The following is a 19921-nucleotide window of genomic DNA, read 5'->3' as shown; positions in this document are numbered from 1 at the left end:
ATGGTCACAAAAATGTTGGGTAATAAATGGGTATGGAATGGGCTATAGATGCCCTGAGGTGATTTAGCTCTGAGCTTGCACCATCCCATCCCCCCTGCAATTGCTGAAGTTCATCAGTTTGTTGGCTTTCAGAGGAAGTATACACTTAGTTTTCATTCTGAGGTCATTTATTCACAGTATATCTCAAGAATTTCTGGTTTATAGCTCAGTTGGTAAAATACCATTCAAACATCAAGACCTGAGTTTGATTCCCAGAACTCATATGAAAACAAACAAAAGCTGGACTTGTTGGTGGATAGGAAGGAAAGGCCACCTTTGGGCAATCCCAGGTCAGTGAGGGATTTTGTCCCAAAAATAACACCTGAGGAATGATACCTGAGGCTGACCTTTGGCCCATACATGCACACATCTACATCCACAGGATTGCATGCATCTCTCTCTCTCTCTCTCTCTCTCTCTCTCTCTCTCTCTCTCTCTCTCTCACACACACACACACACACACACACACAAAATAAATAAAACATAAAATAAATGAGTAAATAAATAAAACATAAAAACCAATGAATTGTTTTGTTAATCATTGATTTTGTCAGGCTTGTGGCTATTTAGGAATTATCAAGTTTTATTTAAGGATCCATTGGTGACATATTTGAAATGAACAGTTTATAAGCAACTGCTTTAGTACCCTATGTCAATGGTTGGGGCAGCTATGTATCTGAACTTTATATATTTTGCACAAGCTTATAGGGTTCTTTGTGTGTAAGCTTAATATATGTTAAGAAACTAGTGAGGGCTATTTTATGAAATGTAAAAGTCTGCATTATACCTGGACTCCCAACATACAAAGTGCCAGTGAAGTTCTTTGGACATGTCTGCTATTCCTCAGCAGTGCCATTCAGAGAGAAAAACCTGCTGTTCAGATTGTCTTCTCTGTATCTACTCACCTGGATAGAACAAGAAGTGTGCTATCACATGTTTCTGCCTGTCACCAGCACTAACCATGTAAGTGTTCCAATTGTATCAGGAATCTGTAAGCAGAGGTAACTGAAAATACTCCAGTAGTGTGCACTCCAAGCAGTGCCTTTAAAACAACTGAAGGGTACTGGATGCCTAAGGAGGCATCTGCAGTTTTCTTTAAGTGTTTCCTCTTAGGGGCTTGAGAGATGGCTCAGTGGTTAAAAACACTGGCTGCCAGCCAGGCAGTCGTGGCACATGCCTTTAATCCCAGCAATTAGGAGGCAGAGGCAAGTGGGTCTCTGCAAGTTCTAGGCCAACCTAGTCTATAGTGTGAGTTCCAGGACAGCCAGGGTCACACAAAGAACCCTGTCTTTACAAGCCCCCCAAACAACAACAACAACAAAAATGGAGTCACTACCACCAGTCCTTCATGAACAGCTAAGACCAAGGGAGTGTGGAGAAGTGATCCTTGTACATGGGCGCCTGCACGGCCTTGAGAGTTCCTGCTTGGGGTCTGTTTCTGTTATTTGTTTGGACATAGGCCTTTTCACATCAAAATTCAGTACTATAAAGGGACACTGAGGCAATGTAACTGTCCTGGAAACAGGGAAGGCACTCCAAAGAGACACTGTACCTCCCTGATTGGATACAAGGAGATTGATTAATGTAGCCCAGAAATAATTGGAATCTCTCCAGGAATTCCATGCAGGCAAAGGGAAGAGACTGAAGCCTGGTGCTGGACTGAAGAAAAACGTGGCTCCCCAAACGATTCAGAGAGTTCTGGTCACATATCGGATCACTCTGCAGGAGACACTGGGACAGAGGGAGCCATGGCTCAGTGGTGGGCACGACCACACCTTCATCAGGACTGCTTAGTTTGCATACTTCCTGCTTCACATATAAAATTCTCATGTCAGGACCCTGAATAAGGAGTGGGGTGTCACTGGACCCTGTTATTTATTTGTTTCTATTCCCAATGTGGCTATTTGAACCAAATCTCCTTTCTCTGCACTTTTTTGTTTGTTTGCTTGTTTTGGTTTGGTTTTCAAACAGAGTCTCTCTTTCATGTAGTCTGGGAACTCACCATGTAGATAGGCCAGGCTGGGCTTTAAACTCAACAGACATCAACCAGCCACTCCCTATGAATGCTGGGGAAAGGCATTCACCACCATGCCTAGTATTTCTACGCTCTTCATGTTGTCTGCCAGGTCTAAAGAGAATGGTTGGCCAAATGGAGGTTTTTAAAGGTCCCAGGACCCAGGCTCTGACCCTAAGAATATCTCCCACACACACACCTGAGCATCTCTGCCTGTCTGCTGTCCTATGAATAGCCATCAGGTGGATGTCTGGGAGACAGGAGCAGAATTTTGAGGAGCTGAGGTGTCAGCATACAAGACAAGTTGTGGGTCTGACTGGTGGATTCCTGGGCCAAGAAGCTCCCAACACTGCCCCTGAGATGCACACCAGGCTCCCCTGGATACCTGGACAAAAGAGGAGCAATCAGACCAGGATAGGGGCTGAAGTCTCAGACTCACCCTTTTTTAAGTGAACATCATCTCCATGTGAACACAGATTGGGACGGGGCTGCCATGCAGAGCCACGCAGCATACACAAGAGGCTTAGTTCTCCTTGAACATGGGACAAGCCTCAGCATTCCGAGGTAAAGGTAAACCTATCTGGAAATCTGCCTCTGAAGAACCTCCATCAATTACCCCACCACCCTCTGAGCCCCAGGAAAGCAACTGTCAATCCTGATGTGTCCCACGCTTCTGCAGGAAGCACCTTTCACACAGACACGGGCACCTGCTCTGCAGAGAATCAAATAAATGGAAATCTACAACCTCTGATTTTATCTCACCAGCCTATCAAGGACAACCATGTTAGAAGTGAAGCTCTGCCCAATCTTGTTGTATTGAGTTCATCTCAGTAGCTACCCCCATTCCCATCCCTGTTTGAAATGTCACTGAGATTCCATCAAACAGATCAGGGAGGGACTATTTGTGTTTCCATGGAGAACCACTGTCCTCTGGTGGCCAGATGATGAATACTATCCATGGGGAAAGGCTCACAGGCACTCAACTTTATGTCAATTAATCTTTATCTCATTGGAGAGAAGCTCTGTGATGACAGTTAGGGTATTCACTGACCTGATCTCTGAGGTAAGCCAGTTCAGTTCAGGCACCTGCTCCACTATTTCTAGTAGTCCAAGCTGGGGTCATCCTTGGGGATTCCTGGCAACTTCCCTAGCACCAGGTTTCTCTCTATCCCCATGATGTCTCTCTCTATCATGTTATCTCTGTCATTGCTTTCCCACCCCATCCCTCTTCCAGCTCAACCATCCCATTCACTTATGTTCTCATCCCCAATCCCTACCCTCCATTGCCCACCCCTCATCCCCAGTTTACTCATGGAGATTGCCACAGCCAAACATGAAGCAGAGCTCCAGGAGTCCAGTAAGAAAGAGAGGAGGGATTCTATGAGCAAGTGCGTCAGGATCATAATAGGGAAACCTGTAGAGATGACCAAACCAAACTAGAGGGAACTCATGAAAGTTGGATCAATGGCTGTGGAGCCTACATGGGACTGGACTAGGCCCTCTGCATGGCGAGACAATTGTGTAGCTTGATTTGCTTGGGGGAACCACTGATGGTAGGATCAGAATCCATCCCTGGTGCATGAGGGGGCTTTTGGAGCCTACTACCTATGATGGGACACCTCATGCAGCCTTGAGGCAGGGGAAGGGCTTGGACTAGACTCTATTGGATGTGCCTCACCATGGGAGGCTTTGTCTTCTTGTGGGTGGGAATAGGAGGTGGGTTCGGAGGGAGAGGCTTGGGGGGCGCAGGAGGAGGGAAGGGGGATCTTTGATTGGTGTGTAAAATGAATGAAAAAAATTCTTAATAAAAAATAAATAAAAGCAAATAAAGAAAACAATTAAAAAATTCTTTATTTTTCTCTCTTTCTAGAGAGGCTGACTTCTAAGGCCATGCTCTGTGAGGCCTTCTGCTGGGTCACTACTGCCATTATGCTGTGGGGAAGCCAGACCCCAGCTGTCCCAGCTGGCAGCCAGCAGAGCATCCCTTGGTAGACCTGAGTCAGCAAGGCTTCAGACCCTGGAGAACCCAGCTGGTGGGCAGCCCATCTGCATCCTGGAATATAGCTCCACCCATCCCCCCGACCTGTCTCTGTAATTGCACAGCTGTTGCCAAAATAAGCGAGGCCATCACCTGAGGTTGCTAACATTCTTGGTACAACACTTTAATTAATAGGACAGACATGAATGACACTCACCACCAAATTGTACAGAATAACCCAGCTGGTCGCACTGGACGCTGATCGTGGTTTCTACAAGCAGCCACTCTGTGACCACAAAGAGAACAAAAATGGGCTGGAGAGATGACTCAGTGGTTAAGAGCACTGGCTGCTCTTGTAGGGGACCAGGTTCAATTCCCAGCACACACATGGCAGCTCACAACCATCCATAACCCCAGTTCCAGGGGATCCAACACCCTTTTCTGGCTTCCATGAGCACTGCACATACGCACTTCATAGAAACACATGCATTCATACTTGTAAAATAATAAGATAATATTTAAAAGAAAAATTTTAAACTAGTCATCCAAGAATGAAGATATGGAAACTTTTACCAAAGTCTTAAAGTTAGTGTGTACTTTCCCCCCAGGGTAAGGAATGTTGTGAGAGGTGTTGACACCCCAAACCAGAACCCAGACTGCAATCTCTGCGGATGCAGAAGAGGAACACTGTTGCCTGTGGAAGCCCAAAGGGAATAAACACTTAGCATGCATAGGAGAGGAGCCCAGCCTGGTTCTTTAAGTGAAAGGCACAATTAAACATGAACTCGTACAGTTTGCTACTGTCTGTTACCCTGACACTAACCTCAACCTAAATATCCCTAAGGCCACCTAAGCATGGCCCTTTCTATACTGACATGTTCCTAGGCACTTGTAAGTGGGTCCTCTGTGTGCCCTTGTGAGTGTGAGGACATGGGCACATGCCCCTATTTGTGCCTTCACCTGTGGTGACAGTGGTATGGAGTTTCCCAGGGATGGGGAATCTGTGATCATAAACACATGGTGACACACTTGGAAACTGACACTAGAATGATCTATAGGGAGCAGGTTGGGACAGTGGGAAACCCTAAGAGAAAATTACTTTTTCCTGGGATACATGTGGTACAGATGGAATGGCCTGGGAACCTCTACTGCCTTCTCAAAGCTGAGGGTCTGGTTGAAGCCAGGCTTCCCAGGTCAGTGTGAGGCATGGGCCTATGGACACCACTGTGTCCCACTGTGCACATGGAAAGGCAGAAGGAGAGAAGTTGGCGGCCCTGGTCAGCCCTAGAGAAAGCCTATGTGGAGGAGGCACAGGCTGGAGACCCCCAAGAAGTGACCTCACGTTCTTAGCATTATTACCGATGGAACTCAGACTCCTGGTTACCAGGTAACCAGATGTCAGCAGCAGCCTCAACTGACCCACTTCACTGGAAGCAAGATGTTCTCCTGTTTGAGGAGTTCCAGTGTCTCAGGCCACCAAAAGATTAAGTGCCCTGGCCTTTTCCGACATGCGGTATGCTGTGTTCATCGACACCTCTGTCCATTTTCCCACAGGAAAACAAGGTAACCAAGGCCAGCTTGTGGCAGGAAAACTTTCTGGTCCCCCTGATCCTCTGCAGTTCCTGACTGGGTCTGTGTTCCTGTGAGAACACTGAGGAACATCTTTTATGCCCACTTTTCACTTCAGTGTGTGGTATTGGATTGTTATTGTCTCCGGGATTTCACATTTAAACCCCACTTCCTTCCTTGGTCTTTCCTCAGGATAACAGGAGTCTGGATAACTACACAATATTCTATCCCAAGAGCCCAACTACATAAAAGATCTCATTAACCATGTACCAACAGCCATTAAGGACAGAAACTTTCTTTTTATATATATCGTGTTGGCTATCTACCCTGAGTTTGTGACCACCTGGGAGATGCTGGACTTGCAGGCTCTCAAGCCTCCTGGTTTGGTTTGAGGAGGACTCTGCTCTTCTCTGGGACTGTGTGCTCTCACAGCACACATAGGATTGTACCCTGGCATCATTGGTCCTGGGCCTGGACCTTCAAAGTGACATGGCCAGAGGTGGGGGTTGGGGAGACAGCTCTAGATTGTGTCATTCACTTTCCCCAAGAAGTGTCAATCACTGTCCGTTCTTATGTCTTTAGCAGAGCCTTTTCCCCATTTGGAGAAAAGGTTCTTGGCACTATCTAGGTTTGATGGGATTAATGGAGCCAGGTACGGGTCCCTGAGGCCACTCAAGAAACTCTGCACCAACCAAGAAACCTAGCAAGGAGGAGCTTAGATTCCACCCATTGCATGCAGATCCTTGAAGAGCTGTGACCAGAGGCTCATTCCCAGGCCCTCAGCATGGAAGTCAGAAGAGTGCAAGTAGCCCTGGGCACCCTCACCCCCTTCCTGGCTTCTATTCCTCCACCAGATTCAAGCAGCTCCCTGTCGATTTCTTGGTGGTTTGGGGACACATGGTCTTAGTGGTGACACCATCATGAAGTGCCACAGGTATGGATCCATGCAGCATGGTTATGCGGAGATGTGAGCTGGGCTCAAGATGAAGAGGGAGGTAAGAGCCCATCTACACAGTGGGATGTCTGGGGTGGCTAGGGTTGAGGTGTGAGCTGTTACCAGTCCCCATGATCTTGGGATACCTGGCAGAGGAACCGTATGGCAATTACTGTTCAGAACCAGGGGGGAAAAAAAACCTCCATCTACCCTTCTCTGAGCAAACTCAAAGTTTGCTACCACCTGGAGGGGCTGGACCTGACGATGAACACGTGAGCAATTACACACAAGTTCAGACCCTCAGGCCTCCTGGTTTGTTTTGAGGATGGCTCTGCTTTTCTCCAAGACTGTATGCTCTCATAGGACAAGTATGATTGTACTCTGGCATCATAGAAAAAGTATGGTTGTACCATAGACTTCATGGGCAAGTGGAGAAAATCAGAGGTTTCCAATGGTCTCCTTGGTTCTGAGGAGCAGAGGGAAGAATGGAAATTAAAGTGCCCAGGGGAAATCCATCCCCACCACAGCACAGTCCAGTCTGCCTAGTCCGTCCTCCAAGGGACAGAAAGTGTCTCAAGCCCACTCCACACAGCTCTACAGTCCTGACCACCATGCCCAGCAGCACATGGGCTGGGCAGCCTTTTCCTCATCTAAGGGACACTGCTGTGCTGGTGAAGCGAGGCCAGGCTTCTGACTCTACTTCCCTCCAGCCTGCTCCACCCTGCAGTGCCTTATGATCCTTCCTGTCAATTTGAATGATGAAACACCCCCAGAACTTGTCAGTCTCCAGATCTTGCTGTTGTCAAGATGCTAGTGAAATACATATGGCTCAACGTGTGTTCCAAAGATGTCACTATCCAAGCCGAGGAGCTCTTATCAGTGCTGGAGGAGCAGGAGTTCAAAAAGGGTGAGGAGCACTGGGGTAGGTGTCTGGGAAGGGAGGAGGTGGTTTCAATGATGGGATGTACCAGGGAGTCCTCCAGATGCCTTGGCCTGGAACCAGAGATGAGCACCAGTTTGTCACGGACTGGCCCATCGGGGGTACCATGACTGTAGGGGAGCCAGGGCTTGGGTACTCAGGAAGGCAAGTATTCAGCGAATGACAGACAGACAACACACTCAGAAGTGGTTTGAATCTGCAGCAATTTTACTTCTGTAAATCAGTAGTTTATATACAGAAAAGAAAACTATCAAGTCATACAAGGAACAACAAGAGCTTGGCAATATTTCAATTATATCATCTTTAAAAAACAGCAAGCACACTATTATTAATCGGCACTAGACATATCCCTTCACCCACAAGAACTTTATGACCCAAAGAGCGGTCTGTGATTTCTAAACGTAACACAGTCCTTAGACTTGTGTAGGCTTCTTGGAGCTGTGTCCTTCATCTTTATCTCAGCAGCTTTCTAGTTTATTATGCACTTCTGCTTTTCTGGTTCTCATGACCCACTTAGCCAATTTGGATGCTTCAGACACTCTCTAAGTCTTTCTTCAGTTCTTCCACTGCATATCTCATCTAATATAAAACCTTTTTACCTGCTGGAATATGGACTCTTGTACTTTTATGCCTGTAAGGGCAAGGGGTTCTGCTGTAATCCTTAAGTTTCCCCTGCTGAACTTCCTTAACAGAGGGGCCCACCATCTGCCTCTTATGAGATAATGTTTTCTACCATAAATCACTTTAGTTGGGATTCTTAAAGGATTCCTAGTGGGTGAGTGTTCATTCCCTAGAAGTGCCTGAACCTTTATACTTTCTTTATCTAGCGGCTTGGGGTCTCTTAGAAATAGCTCATTCTGATATATTTGATTAAGATCCATGTCTAGCTTCCCCTTTCTTCCATAGTTCACAACCCAAGCATTCATTAATTTTGGCTGTGCTTCGTAGATTAATGAGAACATTATCAAAAAACAGTTATACAGAACCCATAGCCCAGGGAGCTCATTATCTACAAAGTATATCTTCTCTGAAAAGGAAGCATAATGCAAGCACTCTGCCAGGGACCTCCAGGGAGCTTAGTCCTGTGGGACATGTATCTCCCATCTGCAATTATTGACATAATTGTTCATGTCACACGGACGACACTGGAGTTGGTGTGGCACCAGTTGGTGGGATATCCTCTTAAAGGGAGAGGGGACTGAGGATTGTCTGACATGAACAGGCCTTGAGTGTCCACCAAGGCCATCTTGGAGAAACTCATCCCATTCTGAAAACTTCTTGGCTGCTTCCAATAATGGTTAATCTCTTTCTGTTCTTAGGTTGTGGGCTCTTCAGGGCAGCAGTTTCTGAATTCCCACCTCAGAATCAGTCAGGGACAACAGAAACTCTGGAAAGAGACTAGCTTCTGTGAGAGCAACATGGAGGTCCATCACCCCAAGAGGGTATGTTCATGGAAATGGTGGCTATGGAACCAAGTGTCCCAGAAGCCTGGCTAGTGCATCTGCTGTTTGTTTTGTGCTTAAATATGGCTCTGCCCAACTTCTCCTGTGATGGGGACCGCTACTGCTTGCTGAAGAAAGACAAAGCTTCTAACTCTACTTTCCTCCAAAATGTTCTTCCCAACACCATGTTTCTCTCTGGGATTGCTCAAGGGAAAAAATGTTCTGAGGATTTCTGTGAGTCTGCAGATCTGGTCAGCCTGAACCAGCTGCTGAACTATGTGAGTCTCCACACAGACTCCTCAGGTCTAACTGTCCAAGTCCAAGTTCTCCTATCAAGCTGGTATACCAAGAGTCGAAGAATTCAATGTCTTGGAAGATCAGGAGACCTTATATAGGTGATGGTAAGCTAGGAGGTTGTTTCCATGATGGGTTACACCAGGGAATTCTCCAGAATCCTTGATCTGGAAGAAAAGATGAAGGCCAAAGGGTATGATGTCATTTGTGGTAGGAGGTAATGGAGATTCCTCTGGTATGAGAAGGTCTTGTGTTTCCTTTTAGTCATCTTGGAGAAACTCACACCATCTTGGAAGATTCTAGACTACCTCTCAATATGGTTCATCTCATTCTGTCCCTAAGGTGTGAGCTTTTCAGGGCAGAAACTACAGAACTCCCACCTCAGGAACAGTCAGAGACAACAGAAAATCTGGATCAGAGACCAGCTTCTGTGAGAGCTGCAGGGAGATCCATCGCTCCACAAGGATATTGTGGTTATGGACATGGTGCCTACAGAACCAAGTGTGCACACTCCCAGCCAGTGCAGCACATTTGTTGTGTGATTAGACCAGGCTCTGCTAACTCCCCAACTGATAAGGACCACTGCTGTCTGCTGAAGGGAGACAGACCTTCTACCTTCTGCCAATCTGCTCCTTCCATCAGCTCCCTATGTTTCCCCTAGGACTAAATATGGAAAAATGACTGAAGGAGATCTGTGGGTTTCCAGAGAAGGTTAGGCTCAAACAACTGTGGGTCTATGTAAGTCTCCACATGGCTTCCTCAGACCTCGCTGTCCTCTTCCAGGATAGCCTATCACAGCTTGTAGAGTAAGATTCCAAGAAGTCAATGCCTGAAGAAGATGAGGTCTGAGGTAGGTTCCCAGAAAGTCAGGAGGTGGTTTCAGTGATGGACTCTACCAAGGTACACTCCAGAATCTCAAAATGGAACTGGAGCATGACATCAGAAGGTAAGATGTTCTGTTGTGAGGCAAAGGACTAGGGATTCTCTAGTATGAAAGTTCTTTTATGTGGATGAGTTTCTAAACAGTCTTATTAAATAGGAAACACAGAACCAAATACAGGGGTGAAAGCCAAAGAGATCAGAGAAATAGTGAACAGCCACGACTAGCCTTAGCTTACCACCACACCGTAGCTTCCCCAGAGAGAGAGCTTCTTCCTGTCTAACCTGTGCTTTTATTGGCTTCCTGTTTTGCCTTTTCATTGACTCTAATCCCAGCCACATCACTTTCTTGTCACTGTCTGTCTATACAGACCTCTAGGTCTCTATTGTTGGTACTGGGATTAAAGCATGTGTCACCATACTTGGCTGTATCCTTGACCACACAGAGATTCTGCCTGCCATGTGATCGAATTAAGGGCATGTGCTACCACCACCTGACTTCTGTTTATGGCTTTACTGTGACCTCTGATCTCCAGGCAAACTTTATTAACATATAAATAAAATATTACATTTCAGCACAAATAAAATATCACCACATTTCCCCTTTTTATTTTAATAAAAAGAAAGAAGAAAAAAGTTATAACTAATATAAGAAAAACTATATACAATAAGTACAATAACTATTTACAGTATATACAAGCAATAAATACCTCAACAATGGCTACTCCATCTGAATTTGACAAACTCAGAGAAAATATTCAGCAATTTCCAGAATTTAAAATCCTGAATTCAGGACTTCAGGTTATCTGGTACATGAAATACTCACACTGAATGTGAGGTTGAACTATAAGCCTTGTGTACATCCTACTTCACAAATGAGTCTGTCAGATATGCTAAGCCTGTAGGCCAAAGACGATGCCCCAGTGTTGGGGAGAAACCTCAGGTGACTGTCCAGCAGCTGGTTGTTTCTGTCAACTCCCATTTTTTTTGGAAGTCACTTGTTTGAACTTCCTGTTTTATTATGTAATATTATTTTCTTCTTAGGTCTCTGAGGTAGTTGAAGTTTAGATAGTTATAGTTAGTTGAAGATTAGTTATGGGTTTCCTTGTTAAGAATTTCAGAAAAGAAACTCACTGAGGTATAAAGTGTATAAATTTAAAAGACATTATAAGATAGTTTTCTGTTGGTAATATGAGTTAGTAGAAAGTGAATCAGGTACATTACTTACCAAATATAGAATAGATAGAATATCTTCTTTAATTTTGCCAAATACAAATAGACTAGATATTATAAATAGGCTAGATATTGTAACTGTAATTCTTGCTTGATAATTGTTTTGTTATATGTAATTATATTATGTTAAAGTTAAAACCTTCCTTAAAAAAAAAAAGAAAAGGGGAAGTGCTGTGGATATCACGCTGTATGCAATATCGACTTGCTGAAAATCCTGGCTACATACATAAAGAAATAAACCTAGAAAAACTATGAGACAGGTGATGTATATTTTACCTGCTCAAACATCAAACAGAAAGCATCCTTGGCTGATTTTTGTACAATGCAGTCTATACTTGTGCTAATGCAGATGTTACCTTTGGAAATTTGTATGTTCTGAGAGCAAGGGAACCATGTATCAATGAAAACAGGTGGTCCACCTGATCCAGCCTCTCAGAGTTCCTCTGTTGCACTTTCCTCATAGTAATGCATCCAAAATAGCTTCAAGGCTTCTGTCTGACAGGTTCTGGCCTTGCAGACTATTCTATCTAGGACTGTGACAGGGACCAGTCCATACCCAGTTAGCCATACCCAGGTCTCCACATTGTTAGCAGAAGTATCAGAACAGTATCAATCTTTGACCCATCAGGACCATGAGGTAGGAGCTTTCCTATGGAAGAGGGACATAGGGAAGACTGATCTTATTTTGTCTAGGCAAAAAGGGAAGCAATCAATTCCCTCGATGTCTTGCTGTTTGTCTTGATGTCTGGGCTGGATCCTGGTAGCAGCAGTCACATTTGGGAACTTGCCCAGAGGTCAGTGTTGCCACCTCTCAGATGGAGATATCTTATTTGAAGACCTGGGTCACTGTTAGGATCTGGAAGTCTCTGTCTGATATAATAAGCTTTTTGATTAAAATTTTAAATGCCATATTCTGTAGATCTCTGAGCATTTGAGGACTGTCTATTAGGTATGAATGGCTGACTACCAGCTATTATTCCCTAAGTCTCTCATATCTTAGCAGCTTCCATAAGGCAAGGACTTGCTGTCTCCTGAGAAGGCAAAGAACAGTGACAGGGGAAAGATCCCAAGGCTGAATGAGACCAGGAGAAAAGGGGTTTGTTGTGGTTGTGTTGTGTTGTCCTTCTGTGGTGTATGTTGGTGTGGGATTATCTATTGCTTGATTTTTCATGGATGTGTTTAGCTTCTTTGGGTTGAATTTTCCCTTTTAGTGCTTTCTGTAGGGCTGGGTTTGTAGACAGGTATTGATTTAATCTGGTTTTATCCTGGAATATTTTGTTTACTCTGCCTATAGTAATTAAGAGTTTTGCTGGGTATAATAGTCTGGGTTGGCATCCGTGGTCTCTTAGTGTCTGCATGAGATTTGTCCATGATCTTCTAGCTTTCATAGTCTCTATTGAGTAGTCTGGTGTTATTCTGATGGGTTTACCTTTATATGTTACTTGGTCTTTTTCCTTTGCGGCTCTTAATATTTTTTCTTTGTTCTGTATGTTTAGTGTTTTGATTATTATGTGGTGAGGGGACTTTTTTTTTAATCCAGCCTATTCAGTGTTCTGTAAGCTTCTTGTATCTTCATAGGTATTTCTTTCTTTAGGTTAGGAAAGTTTTCTTCTATGATTTTGTTGAATATATTTTCTGTGCCTTTGAGTTGGTATTCTCCTTCTTCTATCCCTATTATTCTTAGGTTTGGTCTTTTCATGGTGTCCCAAATTTCCTGGACGTTTTGTGTTACGACTTTTTTGTCTTTATTGTTTTCTTTGACTGACGAATCTATTTTCTCTATTGTGTCTTCAGTGTCAGAGATTCTCTGTTCCATCTCTTGCAATCGGTTTGTTATGCTTGTTTCTGTAGTTCCTGTTCATTTTGTCAGGATTTCTATTTCCAGCATTCCCTCAGCATGTGTTTTCTTTATTGTCTCAAATTCATTTTTCAGATCTTGGAATGTTTCTTTCATCTGTTTAATTGCTTTATCTTGGCTTGATTTGATTTCTTCCCATTTTTTGTTCATTTTTTCTTCCATTTCTTTAAGGGAGTTTTTTATTTCCTCTTTAATGGAGTTTTTCATTTCCTCTTTAAGGGAAGTTTTTATTTCCTCTTTAAGAGAGTTTTTCATTTCCTCTTTAAGGAAAGTTTTTATTTCCTCTTTAAGGTAGTTTTTCATTTCCTCTTTAAGGAAAGTTTTTATATTTCCTCATTGAGGGAATGTTTTATTTCTTCTTTAAGGGCCTCTATCATCTTCTTAAAGTCATTTTTAGGGTTGATTTCTTCTATTTCTTCTGTCATGGTATGTTTAGGTCTTGCAGGTGTAGAATCACTAGGTTCTGATGTTGCCATATATGTCTTTATGTTGTTGCCTGTATTTTTGCACTGGCGTCTACTCATCTTTTCCTCTGTGCGGTGCAGGTGGTGTCTGTGTCTGAGAGTGCCTCTCTTGTTCTAATTTTTAGTCTTGGTTTAGTAGGGGTTCTTGGTTAAATTGGTGCTATTGGGCTGTTTCTTCAGGGGCAGTTGATTTCAGTCGGTGAATTATATACTTATGATTCTTGTGATCTGGTTTAGTGGCTGGGTAGCGCCTTCTTCTGTGTTCCCAGGTCACGTTTTGTTCATTTGTCAACTCCTCAGCTGATCTTGTTTCTTCAGACTTCAAACTGTAGGCATCTGAATCCTCTCCCAGATGGGTTTCAGCTGAGCAGGGTAGTCTCACCAACACCTCCAAGTTGTTGGGTTTCACAAGATCAACAGTTGGGCCCTGGTTTGTCCCCAGACTCGCCCTGGTTCCGACCCATGGAGATAGCCTCTTCCCCAGGTGTTGGGGCTAGGGGTGTCCCCGTTCCAAGCTGCGTCCGCCCCTCTCCGTCCCCGGGCCTGTCCACCCCTGTGGCCTGCCGCCACAGGCCCACCTACGTCGACTTGTCTCCTCCGCCGGGCCTCTATGTCCCTGTCAGCTGCCACTGGGTCTGTCTGCCTCTGTGGACCGCCAACGGGCCTGTATGTCTCTGCCGGCTGCCACCGTGGGCCTACCTACCTCTGCTTGTCACTGCTGCCGGGCCCATCCATCTCTGCGGGCCGCCACCGGGCCTGTATGTCTCTGCCGGTTGCTGCTGGGCCTGTATGTCCCTGTCGGCTGCTGCCACCAGGCCCGTCCACCACCGCAGGTCGCCGACCTGCGTCTGCCTGTCTCCGCCGCGTGGCCTGTCTACTTCTGTGGGCCGCGGCCGGGCCTGAAAGTCCCGCCGGCCCGTCCACCTCCGTCTGCTTATCTCTGCTGCAGGGCCTGTCCACCTCTGTGGGCCGCCGCTGGGCCTGAATGTCTCCGCTGGCTGCCACCGGGCCTGAATGTCCCTGTCGGCCACTGCCACCAGGCCAGTCTACCTCCACGGGCCACTGCCACAGGCCTACCTGCGTCTGCTTGTGTCCGTCATCTTGAATCTCTCTCCACTTGAATGTTTTTACAGGACCCATTTCTTTATTAATGCCTAATGTGGGAGATCAGGCCCAATGTGGGTGCTTCCACCCCTGTACATTGCTCAGGAATTGTGTAAGAAAGGAAACTGAATTAGCCATGAAGAGCAAGTCAGGAAAGAGCTGTCCTCTGAATCTGCAAGAGTTCCTAGAAAACTTCCCTAATGATGGACATTGAACAGGACATGGGAGCCAAATAAACTCTTTCTACCACATTGGGTTATGTCAGGACCTGTCTATCAACAATACAAAGTATACTAGGACAGGATCACAGGACTGGCCTCAATTTGTAATCCTCCAAACTTCACCTACTGACTGCTGACTTTGAATGTAATATAAGCCTATATGAACAACAGAAGTTCTAAAGTTGACTAGATCTCAGGGAGAAAAGAAATCAAGGACCAGTACAATACAATTCCATGGGGGGCTGTTATTTTAATGAAGTTAATCATAGGACACATCTCAAGTAGATAGATTGGAAATACTGCTGAATGAGGACAGACACAACAAATAGTGCCTGGTGGTATATACAGAGACAGGGGAGGAATCTGAGTGTATTTTCAATATGATAAACACCAAACAGAGGGTATAAATAGAAGAGTGAAATCATATGACTTGAGATAGTTAATCATGGGACATGTAAGAGGCAACAATGGTTGCAGGAAGGTCAGTTTAGGAGGCTGGCAAAAGTGTGACAACATCATGGCTTGTTTACCCTCTGGATCAAACATTGGTGAAGATACCCACTGCACTCTGTGGAACATGGCTCTTGAGGTCAGAATATATGTTAGCACAATGTGACCAACACACACAACCATTGTAATACACATAACCTGGCTCATGAGATCAGAGCATGTGGGACATTCTGAATCCTGCCCCAGCAGAAATCCCATCTCAATCCCTGCATTCTGGTTGGTGAGGTCAGAATGGATACCATTCCTACATGATCCAGCATCAGCCAGCTAGCCCACCTACAAACCGGTACTATGTATCTCCACACCTGAGCTCAAGCAGAACACAGATGAGCCAAGCACAACCAAACTCAGAACACCAAGCATCAATCCAAACACTCCCCAACACAAAGGGACCAGAAAGACTTAAGTGTCAAACTTAATCCAGATGAACAAGGCCTATGACAAATGCAGAAGTAATATGAAAAACCCAGGACAATGTAACTCCTCTCAAAACGACCAACCCCAAAGTAGAGATACTTAACCAAATTCAAGGCTGGGTAACAAGGAAAGCCCAATGGCAGATGCATGGATCTCCCTGGGAAGGGGAAATAAAGGAATATCTCCTGGGGGCAGGTGAGGATGGGAGCATGAGGGTTTGGGTTGGGAGGTACATGAAGAGGCACTCTACTGAGAGATGACTGGAACAGGGGAGCATAATGGGGCCAGGTAGTACATGATGCAAGGGAAACTCCCCAAAATCTACAAGGACGAACCCAGCTAAAACACCTAGTAATGTCAGATACACAGCCTGAACTGCCCATCTCCTGGGATCAGATTGTTGCCTACCAATTGTCCTCAGGGAGTCTTCATCCAGTAACTGATGGAAATAGATGCAGAGACCCACAGCCAATGAATAGATTTCTTTGGGGTTTCAGAAAATCCTGTTGAAGAGAGGGAGAAAGGATTGTAGGAGTCAGAGGAATCAAGAACATCACAAGAAAACAGAAACAACTAACCTGGTTTATAGGAACTCAGTCTGAACCAACAACCAGAGAGCCTACATGGGACTGACCTAGGCCTTCTACATATGGCCTCGGTTCTGTTCCTTGGTCTACTTGTGGAACTCCTAACAATGGTAACAGGGGCTGTCCCTTGGGCTTTGGCTGGGTCTTGGGAACCTATTTGTGAGTTCCTGCTGTGCACTGCTCTGCTTCCTAACACATACTGCTCAGTATAATCCCAATTGGACAAGTCCTGACTCACAGAAGGGTAGAGAACACTGAGATGAAGTCCTTAGATGGACAAGAAAACATGACTATTACTCTGGGAATATATTGGTGTCATTGGGCAGATATTGTTGTAGGGTGTGAGGTATGAGCACTATTGAAGATCTGGCAGATTCAGTGCTGGGTGGTGATTAGGATAACCTACATGGCAGGGACCAGGTCAAGGAAGGACTTATGTTCCATTGGTGGAAACGAACTGTGCTTGATAGGTAAGGCTTGTTATTATGCATGCCTTTCCTGAGCTCACCCAGCAGCTTACTCCCCAGCCTAGCCCTTAATGGGGCCCCAAGAAAGTTAAAGCACTCTGAGAGCAGTGGGCTATGGAACCCACCTGGTGAGACTTAAGGAGGACAGCTCCACAGTGATACAAACCCCAGTAAAGCCATGTGGAATGCCATGACCATTGACCTTCAGCTGTGTCTGGGCCACAGCATACCTCCCTTCCCTCCTTGGTTTTATATCATACTGCCTAGCCATTCAGTGTCATACCTTAATGACAAAGATCTCATCTGGAAAATAACACCCAAATGATGCTGATCCTCCATGGATTTTAAGAAAGAAGTTAAAGACCAAGGCCAAAGGGCAAGTGGCACGGCACTCATGACTATGCTATCTGCTCATTGCTGGCTCATTGCCCATCAGAAAGAACCAGATGGCATCCATACCATAAGAGCTCTTTGGGAATAAAAGCTCAGCAGAGTGGGGCATTGATTGGAAGGCAGTGTCTTCTCGAACATAGAAACTATAGGGATTTTATTCAGGAGCACCTACATATTTGAGATGTGTGTCAATTCTGGAAAATGCTCCTTGAAGGAGAACAAGACTGTTTAAACATGGTCAGTTCAAGGTCATGTATCCCATGCTTTTTTTTAGTGTTAAATGACAGGGGGCTGGGGGAGAGAAAGAAGCACAGATGGTATCAGACATGGCACCTAAAATGTAACTTGGCATTGCCTGACTAGAGACACATGCTTCAAATCACACTAATGCTACTTGGAGAGGACAAGGATATGTCAGAAGATTATTGAGATTACAAATGCCATATAAATAAGCGGACAACTCTGCTCATGTGCACGCCATTATTTCCTCCCCTTGTGTTGACTTGTGTTTCTATAAATCTGAAGTTAAATAAACTCTACCTCCTGTAAGTAGATCTTTGCCAACTATTAGATCATAACCATGAGAAAAATTAGTAGTAGAGTGGCTGGAAACAAGAATGTGAGGGATAAAAAAATTAAAAATCACTGTGGATTTTGCCAAGCCTTGATTGGACCATTGCATGTGACATCACATGGAGTCCAAGTGATGTAAGCTAGATATCAGCCAATAAAAGGGCGCCACCTAGGGCTGGGTTTTGTCTTTGTATTTCAGAGAAGCAGTTGGTGAGAGAGCAGTTGGATTCAGTTGTTTCTCCTGGATTTGGACTTTTCAAAGCCTGTCGGATCTCGACTTAGTGAGTATATTCCCAGGTTTTCAGTTTGGGCTTTTGTATCTATTTGGTATCTATTCATTGCTTTATTTACATCATTGGTTTGGATTTTGATTTTTGCCTATAGATGCTTTTTCCTCATTTCACCTCATTTTCCTTTTGATCAATTTCTTTCTTTGTCATTTTTGCCTTTGTTCATGTGTAATTTACACATGTAGTGGTATCTATTATCTCTATAGCATAAGGAATTTGATCATGACTTCCCATATCTGACTATTTTGCATTTTGATCATATTTACATGCTTTATTTCACGTACCCACATATTGAATGTGACAAGTACTTCCAAATGACCTAAGGTTCTTCCCTCTGCTTGTTCAGGACCCCTGGGAAACAAAATTGTGACAGTTGTGTTTGTGGAATTGGAATATTTGAAGTAACACGTTCTCTAGTTCCAAAACTTTTCCTGAAAAAGGCATTTCATTCCTTTGATGTCCTATTATAGGACTTACCTCAATGTTGTGTGTATGTTCTGCTTTGTTTCATTTTGTATGTGTGGATGAATCCCAATGTTACTGGGTGAAGGGATCTTGATCATGAAGTATGGTCTTAATGTGTTATTGAATTTGGTGTGAGCTATCTCTCATTAAGGATTTCCTAATCTATGTTAGTCAAGGATATTGCCTGATACTGGCCTCTTTTTAGTTTTATTTAATTGGTTTAAGAATAAGGGTAATACATCTTTTATGAGAAAAATTTGAAAATGCTCTTTCCCTCAGACTTATAGGATACTGAAATATCTGGAGAACATTGCTGTTCGATGTTGAGATGATAGAATTCATCAGTGAATTGTCTTGGTCACTGTATGAGTCTTTCTTTCTTTCTTTCTTTTTTTTTTTTTTTTTTTGGTTTTTCGAGACAGGGTTTCTCGTGTAGCTTTGCGCCTTTCCTGGAACTCACTTGGTAGCCCAGGCTGTCCTCGAACTCACAGAGATCCTCCTGGCTCTGCCTCCCGAGTGCTGGGATTAAAGGCGTGCGCCACCACCGCCCGGCTGAGTCTTTCTTGATACTCAACTCTTTCAGAGTGTTTTGTCTAGTTTTATTTCCTAGACTTGAATTTTCCCTTTGACTTATTATTTCCCTCCTTCTTGGATGTATTTTCTATTTTTTATCAGGAGAGGGAGGAAATGGCCAGAGCTTACAGAAGGACAGTGATGCATGGACAGATCTTCCTTTCAGACAAAAGGTCATTAGTAATGATGCACTGGACACTGAGGGAGTTTTATTCCCACCAGACAAAGTGTGTCTTCGTGAGCTTCATGGTATTTGGGGGAAAGGAGTTGCTTCAACACCATGAACCAGGCTCGGTTAATATGAGACTTAGGTTATATGACAGAATGGGATCTGGAATTTAGTCCTACTTGAAGAGCTCATAGATTATATTCATGGGGTGGGTGGGAAGGATATGGACCAAGTGTGACTGTGTGACAGAAATGAATCTATCTCGAATCTGGGAAAGAAGCAGGTATGTGGTGGGGAGGGATAGCAGCCCTCTGTGCTAAGGGCATTTGTCCTTGGGGCAAGAACGTGAATGGGAAAAATTTAATAATCAATTTAATAATTTAACAGAAAAATAATTCAAAAAATCACTTTGGTTGTTTACTGAGCCTCGATTGGTCCATTGCATGTGACATCACATGGAGTCCTTGTGAGGTATGCCAGATTCTAGCCAATCAAAAGGCTCTACCTG

General features: G+C 44.4%; 1 protein-coding gene across 1 annotated transcript in view; it reads left to right on the top strand.

Annotated features, from left to right (window-relative positions):
• The first annotated feature begins 5402 nt into the window (after positions 1–5402).
• LOC102905057 (putative sperm motility kinase W) overlaps positions 5403–19921 on the top strand; it is a 28199-nt gene continuing 13680 nt past the window's right edge. Inside the window, exons 1-4 of the mRNA XM_076561298.1 lie at positions 5403–5594; positions 5793–7441; positions 8794–10156; positions 18116–18197. The gene's annotated coding sequence lies outside the window, so the exon portion shown is untranslated. The remainder of the gene's footprint in view (positions 5595–5792; positions 7442–8793; positions 10157–18115; positions 18198–19921) is intronic.

This window comes from Peromyscus maniculatus, chromosome 23, assembly GCF_049852395.1.
Source record: "Peromyscus maniculatus bairdii isolate BWxNUB_F1_BW_parent chromosome 23, HU_Pman_BW_mat_3.1, whole genome shotgun sequence".
Classification (NCBI taxonomy): domain Eukaryota; kingdom Metazoa; phylum Chordata; class Mammalia; order Rodentia; family Cricetidae; genus Peromyscus; species Peromyscus maniculatus.
The sequence above is the reverse complement of the archived record's forward strand: the minus strand, read 5'-3'. Positions and strand labels throughout refer to the sequence as shown.